Here is a 12,508-nt window from a genome sequence, read left to right on the forward strand (position 1 = left end):
ATTTACAAAAAAATTATAATTCAAAACTTATTCGTAAATTTTCAAAAGGTTTAATGTTTTAAAAAAATGTTGAATTTATATTGTTTTAGAAAATTCAAAAACATTCATGATTAAAAAAAATGTTTTACAAGTTTTAAAATATACATGAATTTAAAAAATAAAAAAGAAGAAAGACAAAATAAAATTAAATATGAATTGCAAAAGTAAATACAAAATAAAAAAAATTAGAAGAAAAAATAGGAAAGCGGGGAGGGAAAATGCAGTTGAAAATCCGGCCTGGAAGCTCTCTAAAATCGAGTGGGAAGCTCCATGGAACATTCCAAAACGGCTCACAAGTAACAAGATTCGAAGCGTTAACGGGTCGGCCCATTTGGGAATCACTGTTGGCATGCAATATCGTACTGCTCACTGTAAGCAATACATAGGAGTGGCGAATTGAAACAAAAAACATATGAAAGCGTATACTGAAGTGTTGCTATATTGGTTAATGTACCTTTGATGCCTTTGGGTATGTTTGGTTTGAGACACAACTAGTCCGATCAAATTTTAGGCATGACCAAAGTTCTGACAAGTTGGGATTATTTGGATTATAGGTTTTGTCGGTAGCAAAAATTTGGCAAAAAACCTAGGCTTCTGTTTGGTTTGCAACCAATTGGCTTGGCTTCAGTTAGTGTGCTTTTTTAGGGAATCAATTAGTGTGCTTCATGTGCTTCCACCCACCTTTCATGATTAGCTAACAAAAATTAAGACAAACCCCTAACCCCCTCGCAACGCTCCTTTCAGGCGATATCAGAGGGGAAACCCTAGCATTGCCTCCCCTCACAGCCTATGCCCTTGGCCTTTGGCGCGGTGGCGTTGTCCCCACATCGAAGGTACTGAGGGTTGCTTCCTTTCTAGTTCACCTGATGGTGGTCGAATCGTGACGAGTGGATCCTAGCACCCTGGTATGCGGATCAGATGTGACGGCGAGCATCGGCTGGTGCGCCACAGCGACGTCGAAGATTGTCGAATCATGTGGATCTGGTGTGATGCATCGGGCATGGCTCCGTCTCGTGAGGAGGTTGTGGGAGGCATGATGCTAGTGTGCGTACTAGATGGGAGGCTGTTGCCATTTCTTTTAATGCAAACCACATCCTAGGTGAGTGTTTTTTCCTCTAAGGGCATCTCCAACCCGCATATTTTTGGACCGCGCGGTCCGAACATGTTGTGCCATCCATGTGGTCGTGCATTGGTCTGCAGGGCGGTCCAAATGCACTTTCTCCCGCAAACCGAAGACAAATGTGGGGCTTTGTGGGCGTCCAAACAACACCAACGCACGCTTCTGACCACCCTCGCCCACCCCAAACCATCATCCCTCGCCTATGCGTGTTCTAGCCCGGTGCCAGCTGTCCGCATTCATGCCACAGTATAGCGGCTGCTCCACATTGAAGCCGGCTCAGAGCAGACGCGACCTCTCTCACTGCCCCTGCCACTGAAGCCATGCATCGTCTGAGGGCACCGCCAGCGCCGCGTCCCCGGTGTTCGTGCCTGCTCAATCCTGAAGATGCGTCACTGGACTAGATGGGCGTATATCTACCGTGCTCGTTAAATGCCCCGTTCGTCCGTATGCCACCATTAAGTAGGCTCGTCAGCCGAGAAACCCACTCCGGCGCGGCGCACTGACGAACCCGAATGCTTGGCATCACTGGAATCCTCTATTTAAAGGCAACCACACCCGGCTAACTGCACACCACAACACAAGCTGCTCCACATCCTCCTCCCTTGCACCGCATCTTCCATGACTGCAGGCAGCGAAGCTCTATGGAGTAGAGCCTTTCCATGGAGATGAAGCACGAGATGGCTGCCCTTACGGCCGCCTGGCAAAGCCTCTATGCCAGGCAGATCGAGGCCGACTTGTCGACCAGCTCGCCCGAGGTCTCAAAAGAAGAGGACGCCCCCATGATGGAGACGGGCTTCAATGACGCCGTACAGGAGCCCGCCCTGTGTACATTGGCTTCACCATGGAGCAGGCGCAGGCGCACTGCAACACCGGCGGCGGTGCAGCCTGCGTCGGCGCCAATGCCATTGTTCCTGCAAGCACAAGGGAAACATCGGTACAATTTGCTCTTCCTGGAGCAGCACCAATTGGCGGAGGGCCAGATCTATGCCGAGCGTCCGAGCGAGGAGGCTGTGGCGGTCATGGCCACGGCGAACCTCAACTTTGCTGCAGAGCAGCGTGCGATCTACGAGGCCGTCCGCGCTCAAGCCATCGCTCGCCAGGAAGTGGCCGCCGTGGAGGCCCAGCTGCATGCAATCGCGGAGGACAACAAAGCCAGCTGCACCTCCTATGCGCCGCCTATGAATTATTATGCGGCCGAAGGGGACGACGACAACATGGGAGCCACCATTTCCATTGTGGACCTCACGTCCACCAGCGACGGACGCGGCGTAGACTCCTCCGAGGATGAGTAGGGCACGAGAGGCGGCACAACCTTGTGTCCCATGTAGGCTGGTCTGTTTCCCGTGTTCTACTCTTCCTCGTAGGAGACAGTAGCTTCACTTTATCGCCGGTGCTCATGGAGACGACGGATGGAGAAGGCGGTCCCAGGAAGGGAACAACTAGGGCTTGGACGTCGACGGCCACCGTATGGTTTTTTTGGTTTTAAATGTTCGAAATGTATTGAAAATTCGTCGTGTTTACATTAATGGCGTCCGGTTTATATGAAATTGTGCAAACAAAGATCTTGCTGTTATTCGTCGCAAGTTTTTTTTATCCTAACAACCTTTCTGAGTTTCTTGACTTGACTGATATTCATGGACATCTCATTTCCCCATATGCAAAACGGGTCGAATAGTGGGTCTAAGCCTCTGACAGCAGGACCTACATGTGCAAGACCAAATTGAAGAAACCTAAATATTAGAATGATTCCTGCAACTGCACAATAATGGGCTATTAGTGAAAGGACCATGCATGAGCAAACCTCGATGGTAAACCGCAGTGTCTCCCATTGTTTCCCGGCAACACACATAAGGAAGATCTTGATCAGGTTAACTGAGAGTTGCCATACTATCAGTAGAATATGTATTAAGTATAGCCAAATTCGATTTATTTCTCACATGCATAACAATACAAAATTGTACCCACAGCAAATGAAAATCAAATTGCAGAATTGAACCAAACAGTTAAATGGACAACAAACCAAATTAACCAAAACAGTTAACTGAGCACGACATTGCAGAATAGAAACACGTACTCCCTCCATTCCCTTATACAAGGCCACAAATTCAAATTACAGGTACCAAGGTAAAAATTAATGACTGCTTTGCAAGCCAACTTTTCTTTTCCTTAACCAGGATCATTAATACGCCCGTATGCATGCAAGAAAGGAATGAGAAGGAAGTAGCACAGTGTCATTACGACTACATGCAGGCAAGTATTAAACAAGTTAGTAGTATGAGGAAACATCATTAATTTTTGCCTCAATTACTATTAGTGTCCTTATATAGATGCAAAATTATTTTTTTATAGTGGCCTTGTATAAGGGAATGGAGGGAGTACTAGAAGATAAGACAGTTAACAAAACAAAGAATGCTTGAGAATAATACTACGAAATGTAGCAATTGTTGGACCAAACTGTTTACTGAACATTACATTTCAGAGGGCCAAACTGTTAACTGAACATTACATTTCAGAGGACCAGATTGTTAACTGAACATCAGGTTGCATACTAACATTACAGAAGACAAATCACTAGAAGGCACTGGCGGTGGCCTCAAGAAAACAACACAAACTATATTTTAAAGTAGACAACCGCGTGGCGGTGTCGACGGTGGCCTCGAACACAAGGTGCTCCTCCAAGATCTGGCGATCGGCACGCATGGCAGCCATAGCGACCTCGTGCACGCGTGCGGCCGTGATTTGCTTCTCTACTGCCAGATGCTACTGAGCTCCACATTGTACTACGTACAAAATGGCTGTGGCAGCGCTTAATTGGAGGACGGGGACAATGATTTTGACGGAAGGTGTCTCGTCATCAGTCGGAGCATGTGGACGGGGAAGGAGGAGGATGGTGTGGGTAGGGTGTGGATTACTTGACCATATCGACGAGGCCACGCAGCAAGAAGAAGGGTTGGCGGGAAGGAGGCTGGGCAACAAGAAGAAGGGTCGTCGGCGAGGAGGCGGCGCTGCAAGAAGAAGGGTCGCCGACGAGGAGGCGACGCTGCAAGAAGAAGGGTAGCCGGCGAGGAGGCGGTGCTACAAGAAGAAGGGTCGCCGGCGAGAAGGCTGAGCTGCCAGTAAGCAGCAGTGATCGTTTGAACTTGAAAAGCAAGGAGGAACAATAGAAATGTGGCTTTTGGTGGGAGGGAGGGGGCGGGGAGATAGATATTTTCGTGGTGGCTGAAAAATTTCGCTCGGTGCCGCGAGAAACTGGCGCGCAAGTGTGATTCAAGCGCACGTAGTGGACTATAGATGACGAAGCTTTCTGCGTAAGCCAGACAAGATGGTGCGCCAATATATTTTATATCGCATCCCACATGATTCTTTCTAGTAAACTGTTTGTGGTATACCTGATTTTTATTGTGTTTTGAAAGATAAAATGGTGTTACGGAGAAAAAGGATGGTGTTTGAATTACTAGAAAATTTATGTACAGTGAACATGCAACTACATGAGTGTCGTGCTTAAATTTGGAATTATTTCGGGTTCGTTTGGCATTTTTATTCATTAATTGAGTTTCTAGGCATTTAATGTGCATAATTCAAATTTGAACTACAAGCAGATGCTCCAGTGCACCAAAGTTTGTTGAAAACTCACATGTGTGTCTTTGGATGAATTTATGGGTCCCATGCAAGAAATGAAAATGAAATTCAAACATCTAGGCGTCGTGGTTCGGTCGGGAACATTGAGAAACTTGGTTTTAAAATTCCTGGAAATTCAAAACTTGCCTGAAAATCATGAAACTTGGCATGGTGTCATTTCATGGCACCAACATGCTGTGGTAAAAAAATTGGCTGCATTTGGACACATTTTGGTATAAGCTTCTTGCAAACCGGAGCTTCTCTTGAGAAGACTCGTAGTTCCGATAAAAGTCAAAATATGGTTCTTATGGGCGATTTAAGAAAATACATTCCAATCACAAGAACTACTTTTTTATGGGGTACACTTTCTCTTTGTGGTATTCCACCTCTTGCTTGCTTCTCTTTTATTTGCTCGGAGTTCCCGTTTGATACCCGATAAAGCAAATCTAGGTTTTCGCTTTCCTTGCGATGGGCCTGGCCAAGGGGGAACATGTCAAGTATCCGCCTGGGATCATGTTTTCTGGGAACTAGTAATTCGTTGGGTCTACAACGATTTTGGATGGGCTCCTAACGAGCTTATTTTCTCTATTTTTGTTTGTAGTTTTCTAGCGATTCTAGATACATGTTTGAAATTTTGGGTCTTTTTTTGTTTAAACCGTCTATCTCCTTCCCTTTGTGGTCGGACTCTATTATGGATTTCCGACTACATTACCCATAGGCCCCTCTTAGATCTTCTTTCTCCAATCTTGGATTAGGGAAGAAGGAGATATTCGCGACTACTGGCCAGTGTGGTTTCCAGAAATGTTTAAGGATTGGTAGTGTCCGGATTTCTTGTAAAGTTATTTCACAACTAAATTCGTCTTTAAAGAAGATGCACCACAGAGGAAATAAAGGCTAAAGTAAGCACTTTTGTTTGAAGAAAAAAGATTCTTGTTTCACCGAGGAAAAGAGAGAAGTTCTGGATAAATTGACAATGTTGAATCGAATTAAACTGAATACTTGAAATTCAACAGAACCCTTGTTTTCTTCCTTTTCTTATTTAACCATAAATCCAAAATTTATCTACCTCCTTTCTTTTTCATGTATTTTTTCGATCAAGAAAAAGACAAAATTATGTCAGTTTGAAGGGCGATGTGTCACCTTTGTGTGCGAAACGATATACGCTGCCTTCCCCCCTTGATTTTTTACAGAGGCAACATAGAACTATATGAGTGTCGTGTTAAAATTTAGAATTATTCTGGGTTCGTTTGGACATTTTATACATTAATTGAATTTCTGGTCATTTAATATGCATAATTCAAATTTGAACTACAAGCACATGCTCCAGTGCACCAAAGTTGGTTGAAAAATCACATGTGTGTCCTTGGGTGAATTTTTAGGTCCCATGCAAGAAATGAGAATTGAATTCAAACATCTGGGCGTCGTGCCTCGACTGGAAATATTAAGAAACTTGGTTTTTTAATTCCTGTAAATCCAAAACATGCCTGAAAATCATGAAACTTGGCATGATGTCATGACATGGCACCGAGATGTTGTGGTAATTTTTTTGCCCGAATTGGGACAAGCTTTGGTACAAGCTTCTTGCAAACCGGAGCTTCTCTCAAGAAGGCTCATGGTTTCGAGAGGAAACGTGTCACCTCCATGTGCGAAATGACATACACTGCCTTCTCCCGTCTTGATCTTTTTACATAGGCAACTTAGACCAAATAGGAGTTTTGTGCTAAATTTTGGAATTATTCCAGGTTTGTTTGTCCTTTTTATACATTAATTGATTTTCGAGGCATTTAATGCACATAATTCAAATTTGAAGTACAAGCGCATGCTCCAGTGCGTAAAAGTTAGTTGGAAAATCATTTATGTGTACTTGGGCGAACTTCTAGGTCCCATGGAAGAAGTGCAAATGGAATACAAACATCTGGGCGTCTTGGCTCGGCTGATCTCTACTTTCTTGATGCGTTGTTGCAGGCCGCGTGAACTAGTCTCCGTGGCGAGCGGCGATGAGCTCTTTCGTGTCCTCAAGATGCTGCTTGAGAACATCCACACATTCCTTCACCAGCCTTTTGCGCTTGATGCGGAGCATGGCATTCTCATCCATAAGTTTCTCGACGATGACGCCGATCCTCTTCAACACGACAGTGGTCTCCTCCTGCTGCTCCACACTTCCCTTCGCCCTCAGCATGTCGCGTTCGGCCCGGAGCTTCGCATTGCCCTCCCTTAGTTGCCGGATGACGTCGGTAGCCTATTCAAATGAGGCTTTCATGTCGTCCTACAACCTCGCTCAGCCGGAGATCTGATCCTTCTGGCTATGGACGATCTCATGCATGCACCTGTAAGAGTCCTCTCCTGCCCGCGAGACATTTTCCCAGGCCGTGGCGGTGTGGGAGGACATCTCTGCTGCATGCACGGCGCTGTGAGACATCTCTGCTGCTTCCGCGGCACGGTCAGACCAGTCTGCTGCATCGACGACGCGGCGGGACCTCCGTGCTGCTTCGGCGGCGCAGCGAGACCTCTGTGCTGCTACGGCCGCGCGGCGGGACCTGTTGGCTGCTTTCACAGCGAGGCGGGACATCTCTCGTGCTTTCGCTTCCATGCTCGCCTCTCCCTGGTGGCAATCTCTCGACCCAGAACTCACGCTGGCCATGGTAGGCGAAAGGGAACAATGATGAATGACTTGTTTGTTTTTGTGGATGAGGAGTTGAGGAGGAATGCGCAGTCATCTTGGAGTAGTAGTATTTACAACCGAGTACTAATATGCTCCTAAGTGGGAAACCGTTTAGGTTTTGATCGGTGTGAATAGATTTGCAATTAAATATAACATGGTTGTAATTTAGAATGTGACGGGACACAGGCTCAAAATTTATTGATGGTTCTATAATTTCTAAATGCGGCACTATTCCCGGACGGCGTAACGCGGGCACGCTTTCTCGGCCGCGTACATGGCGTTTGCACCATAGGGTGCACTGCAATAGGCAATGTCAGCACACGTTTTGTTCCAACAACCGTGCACGCTCATTATTACCATCGCGCATGCTTCTTTTAATTAGAATGTGTGCCCGTCTAGCGCACACATGTTGATCTGTCTAACACTGGTGTGCGTCGATGCTAAACAAACGGTTTTAACCCCTTTCTGCAATGGCATTTCGTACCGTCACCAAGTGAGTGTGGGCGATCGGGGGGTCCTTCCCACACGACCCAGAAACCGTTGGGGATAGGGCCCTATAGTACTCCTACTCATTTCTGCTCACATTGCCATCACAGTCGGTATTCTGTGGTGCTACGTTTACGATGCGCGGCCCATCACAAATGGCTCACTATTATAGAACGTGTATGATGCGTGGCCCATCACAAACGGTTCACTATTAAGAAGATTAGCTAATCGTCGTACGAGTGTCGGATAGGATTACGAAACGCCGGACCGTCGTAACATCGTCGTACACGACAACTATCATACACGCTATTCTGTGGTGCAATGTTTACGAAGCACACTTCATCAGAAATAGTTCATGGTTGCGAATCGTGTATGATAAGGCAACTACCACAAACGTTTATTTTGCCCGCACCGTTTGTGATATTGTCTGACATAGCACACGCTTTGGAAACAGCAACTGTGTGCATGCTTGCACACGTTTCCTCTCTGTGAACTGTCTCGGATTATGGTGCATATCACAAATGTTTGTGTTTTACCAACCATGTGTGCCGTAACAACCTGAAGAGCATAATTTCATCGTAATTTAATTGTTGCTATTTCAAATTGTACCGGATTTGAATTTGAATTTGAATGTATGCTACAACTTTATTCATATCCATCAGGTTCAAACTACCAATGCATTATTCGATTCATAGGTACATATGTTCAAGAATTACATAAGAACCAAATAAAGAATGATGAACCACATTTGTATACTTGTACTATTAAAGATGGTAAAGAAAGAGGCGAAATATATTCTGGTTGCTGAACAAGGTGAAGCGGAATGCCCATATTGTGCCCTCCTCCATGCAGAAGGCACACACGACTCTAGTCCAACCCCTTGTGATGGCCGACCGCCCATCCTTCACGGTCTTCATGAAAACATCTAGATAATCATCGTGTTCTGGTAGAAATACTTTAACCTTTGCATGCCCACCAATCATGTAGTTTGAGAGGTAATGTTGAGTAAACTGCTTTGGCAACCAGTGTAAAGGAAAAAGATTCAGACATTGTCATCTAACACAACTCATTATGGGCAGTAAAAAGAAGGCTCCAGAGTTCTTACTTACCATCCTGCAGTTCGCTGTTGTGTTGGATAAAGTGTAAACAAATAGTTTAATTGCCATCTTTGGAACCATTTTACTAACAATATTTATCAGCTGCCTCACTTGATGCTGGTTCATCGATATCTCATTGCCCCATACGCAGAAAGGGTTGAAGCATGGATCTTTACCAATGACATATGTAGCTAAAAGCACCAAGTTAATATTAGAAGCTAAACAACAATTGCACAATGATGTAGTACAACACTCCTTTATAATATGTCTATATACATCCGTATGTGGTAGTCCATTTGAAATCTCTAAAAAGATAAATATTTAGGAATGGTGGGAGTATCTTATAACATCCAATATACTCACATATTAGATGAATTAACATCTTATATTATGGGCCGGAAGGAGTTTAGTGCATTCTTACAAATTATTGGCCGATTAACTACTGTTGTATCTAGGGGTTACAGTTAGTTTGAGCTAGTTCGGGCTCAAATAGCCCTAAAGTATATCTGAACATGAGGGCTAGTTTGAGCTAGTTGCATCTATAACCCACCCAAAAAAACTATCCAACCCAAGAGGTGCTAATTGGAGCTAGTTCTCCTAGTGCATTTATTGTCAATCTAACCCTGCCATCCAAACAACTCTTTGGATGGAGTTAGTTCAGGGTTAGTAATTAGCTAGAAACTAACTCTAACCTCTAGCTAAGTTGAGTATCCAAACAAGGCTGTGTTGTTGTTGTTGTTGTTGTTGTTGTTGCTGTTGCTGTTGCTGTTGCTGTTGCTGTTGTTGTTGTTGTTGTTGTTGTTGTTGTTGTTGTTGTTGTTGTTGTTGTTGTTGTTGTTGCTGCTGTGTTGATGTTGCTGTGTTGATGTTGTTGTTGTTGTTGTTGTTGTTGTTGTTGTTGTTGTTGCTGTTGCTGTTGTTGCTGTTGCTGTTGTTGCTGTTGCTGTTGTTGCTGTTGTTGCTGTTGTTGTTGTTGTTGTTGTTGTTGTTGTTGTTGCTGTTGTTGCTGTTGTTGATGTTGTTGTTGTTGTTGTTGTTGTTGTTGTTGTTGTTGTTGTTGTTGTTGTTGTTGTTGTTGTTGTTGTTGTTGTTGTTGTTGTTGCTCTTCTACGTATATCTAGACATCATTAGAACATTAATGTAACACTCTTCCTTGTTGCTATGTAGCCTAGGATTGCATATTTAGACATTAAGTACAGTGCATGTTGCTATGTAGCCTCAGATATATTACATATGGCCCTAGTTAACCTAAGGATAAATGGGTTACAGATATATTCAGTTAAAAGTCCGATTCACCGATTAGTCCCTTATCAGCCGCCGGCCTATATGGTACCAGTTATCGATATCCTGAACAGTGAGCAGATATAAGCCATGGGATGAAACTGACCTCGATGGAAAACAGAAGTCGTTCCCAAAATTGTCTTGTGTAGGTACATCGAGAAGCATGTTAAGCACAACAGTTCATACTTGCACAAATAGAACATCACGTTGTGAATAACTGGAATAAACAAGGCATACTATGAACAACCAAAGATAGCATTTGAAACTGGGTATATGCTAACTACAAACAACTAAACGATCAAAAAACTTTAAAAGAGGCATATGCTAGCTATAACAGGCTTAACAACAAGCAAATATATGCATTCCTATCGGTATGTTTAAAACTGGATTGATGGAATGTACTGCACAGTAAATAATTGCACATATAGAACATCACATTGTGAACAACTGAAATAAACAAGGTATACTGCAAACAACCAGATATAGCAATTAAAACTGGACATATTCTCAGTACACTACAAAAGGGACTCGACAAAACAAATCATGGGTTTCCCTCCTGTGAAGAGGCACGGCAAAACAAATCATGGGTTTCCTCACTTGTCACAAATGGGCTCGTTCCCGTGGGAAGAGCACGGACCCTGGATGCGCTCCATGTTGTCGCAGATGGGCTCCTTCCCCTTGGAAGAGCACGACTGTAGGGTGCCCTCCCTGATCTCGCAGACGGGCGCTTTCCCCTTGGAAGAGTAGATGGGCTCTTTCCCCTTGGAAGAGCCGGAGAGGGTGTTCTCCTCGTGGTCTTCGTCGATGAGGTCTGACTTGGAAGCTGTGGAACCCAAGCCAGCGTCGCAGAACTTGTCCTTCAGAAATGACAAAAGGGGCTCAATGGCGATGTAGAATGGCAAATTGTTGACAGCGAGCCAGAGGAGATCAGTGGCGGGGCCATGGATGAGATCGACGGCGGTTGAACCCGAGGGGTTGGGGGTGGGCCACCTAACCTGTGTCATAGCCCGCCTCAGGCCGTCGCTGTCGATGACTTCGATGTCGTAGCCAGCGGCAGAGACATGCCCGCATACTCTAGCCCGCTGCTTGAGTGCCTGGCGCCAGTAATGGTCGCCAGCTTCCTCGGCGACGTCGGGCAAAGAGACCACTATACACCTCTTTTGGGCTAGTCGCTCCTCGAGCTCCACGAGAAGCGTAGCCGGGCTCAGGTTGCGACGCTCTGGAGTGGGGGATGGGGATCTGTGGGAAAGGGGGCATTTGGCAGGCGTCATCTAAGAAACTCAGGGCGGCCTGGGTATGGAGATCGGTGGGTAAGCTGCACGGGAAAACCGGCAGATGTTGACAATGGAGGCCTTGCGGCAGCGAGGACCTTGCTAGTGTTTCGAGCGAGGGTGTGTGTGTGTGCGTGCGCACGCCCGAGGAGGTTTTGGTGTGTGTGTGTTGTGTGTGTGTGTGTGTGTAGGATCGAAAGTATGTCTAGAGGGGGGGGGGTGATTAGACTACTTGACCAAATAAAAGTCTAGCCTTTTCCCAATTTTAATTCTTGGCAGATTTTAACAACTTAGCACAAGTCAAGTAATCAACCTACACATGCAATTCTAAGAGTATAGCATGGGAATGTAAAACAATTGCATATGAAGGTAAAGGGAGGAGTTTGGAGGGAGCAAACGCAATGTAGACACGAAGATTTTTGGCGTGGTTCCGATAGGTGGTGCTATCGTACATCCACGTTGATGGAGACTTCAACCCACGAAGGGCAATGGTTGTGCGAGTCCACGGAGGGCTCCACCCATGAAGGGTCCACGAAGAAGCAACCTTGTCTATCCCACCATGGCCATCGCCCACGAAGGACTTGCCTCACTAGGGTAGATCTTCACGAAGTAGGCGATCTCCTTGCTCGTACAAACTCCTTGGTTCAACTCCACAATCTTGACGGAGGCTCCTAAGTGACACCTAACCAATCTAGGAGATACCACTCTCCAAAAGGTAATAGATAGTGTGTTGACGATGAACTCCTTGCTCTTGTGCTTCAAATGATAGTCTCCCCAACACTCAGCTCTCTCTCATGGGATTGGATTTGGTGGAAAGAGTGTTTGAGTGGAAAGCAACTTAGGGAAGGGTAGAGATCAAGATTTATGTGGTTGGAATCACTACCAAAAAAACACTTCCGTGATGATACGTGTTTGTCACAGTAGGTTGCGTTTT

The sequence above is a fragment of the Triticum urartu genome, chromosome 2 (genome assembly GCF_003073215.2).
Source record: "Triticum urartu cultivar G1812 chromosome 2, Tu2.1, whole genome shotgun sequence".
NCBI classification, from domain to species: domain Eukaryota; kingdom Viridiplantae; phylum Streptophyta; class Magnoliopsida; order Poales; family Poaceae; genus Triticum; species Triticum urartu.